Source organism: Nicotiana attenuata, chromosome 11 (genome assembly GCF_001879085.1).
Source record: "Nicotiana attenuata strain UT chromosome 11, NIATTr2, whole genome shotgun sequence".
NCBI classification, from domain to species: domain Eukaryota; kingdom Viridiplantae; phylum Streptophyta; class Magnoliopsida; order Solanales; family Solanaceae; genus Nicotiana; species Nicotiana attenuata.
This window is the reverse complement of record NC_031999.1, coordinates 52,589,585-52,591,456: the sequence shown is the minus strand read 5'-3', so window position 1 is coordinate 52,591,456 and position 1,872 is coordinate 52,589,585.

The window sequence follows — 1,872 nt, the reverse complement described above, 5'->3', positions numbered from 1 at the left end:
AAAAAAGTTTTTTTTTGGGTGGAGGAGGAGTAGGGTGGGTGGTAAACGGAAAAACTGAAATTGGAAAAAAAAAACCTTTTTGGAGAGGGGGTGGGGTGGGTTGGTGAGGGTGGGGAAGGTTGAGAAGAAGTTTTGGAAAATGTTTTCCCTTCTCTTGATAAGGAAAACATTTTCCTCCATTTAAAGAAAAATAATTTCATAAGGAAAATATTTTTCAAAATATTTAAGCCAACCAAACATGGAAAAATTGGTAAACACCTTCATACCAAACACACCCTATTAGAAAGATCACACAAAAGAATAGCATCAGTTCATGATTAACAAGTATGGCATAAAATATTTTTATATATAGCAGATTCCAATAAATTCAGATATGATAATAATAAATTTCAAGCGAAAATCAAGCTACTACTAAATACACTCCTAATACTTTCTAATAACTTCTCATGTATCCTCTTGAAACCAATCCATTCCCTAGCACATTTAAATGGTTAGAAAATAATTCATTCCATAACGTAATATATTTTCCTATTTTTATGTTGAAAACTTTCCGTAACAAATTTTCTACTTTTCATACACTGGATATTTTTACCAGTAAAAAAAATACATGGACTATTTATATAACATAACTCTAGTGAAATTTTATATAACATAACTCTATTTATATAACATAACTTTAGTGAAATTGTGCATCGTATATTCTGAAAGAAATAAAATACTTATATTTTGTGAAAAATATAATGTATATTTGAGTTATATATATACATTATAAATCATGTATTTTCCAACATAGAAAGAGGAGAACCAAAACTGTCACACAGGAATGGAGATACAAGGGCCCTATACAACACACAACACCAGTTGAACAATAAATGGAGCAAACAAAGGAAATTACACAACAGATACAACAAGTGAGTGCAGAGATGAGAGCCTGTCCTGGAGATAGAATAGAAGCACAACCAGAGAAGAACAAAGGGAAAACTGTACAAAGTCCTGAGTTCAATCTCAAAAATTTCCCCATACTGTGTTCTGTCCCTACAAAAAATGGTTTTGGAGTTCTACATGGAGGAGATAGTGAAGAACAAGGCACACCTCTTGATAAAGGAGGGGGACAATAAACAACATGATGAATTGGCTAATATGGAATGTTAGGGGAATAAATAGGAGGTATAAACAAAAGGAACTGAGAAATTATTTAAAAACAAAAAAAATTAGATTAGCTGGACTCATAGAAACTAGAGTCAAAGAACACAATTCAAAGAAGATCAGGGGGAATACTGCTGCAACATGGCAGGCATATGACAATTATCAGGCTGCTACTAATGGGAGAATATGGTTGATTTGGGATTCACAATGGTGTGAAGTGAGCATGGTGAGAGCTGAAGCACAGATTTTGCACTGTGAAGTTAAAAGCAGGATAGGAGACATCAATTGTTTTCTTACTATTGTTTATGGCTTCAATGCAATAGAACACATGAGATCACTATGGGGACAACTGAAAGAAGTGGCTGTAGGTATCAACAAACCATGGCTTGTTACTGGAGATTTCAATGCAGTGTTGACACAAGAAGATAGACTGTTTGGTAATCCAATTACTTACACAAAAATCCAAGAGTACTCTGAATGCATACATGACCTGCTACTAACACAAGTTCAGTGGACTGGGGACTACTACACATGGTCCAACAAGCAGCTGAGTACAGAAAGAATATACAGTAGAATAGACAGGGCTTTTGGCAATCGTGAATGGATGATGAATTGAGGACATGTGGTGATGCAGTATGATGATCCCTATATCTCAGATCATGCACCTATGTTACTATCAATGGCAGCTGCTAGATATAACACTAAAGTTTCTTTCAAATTCTTCAA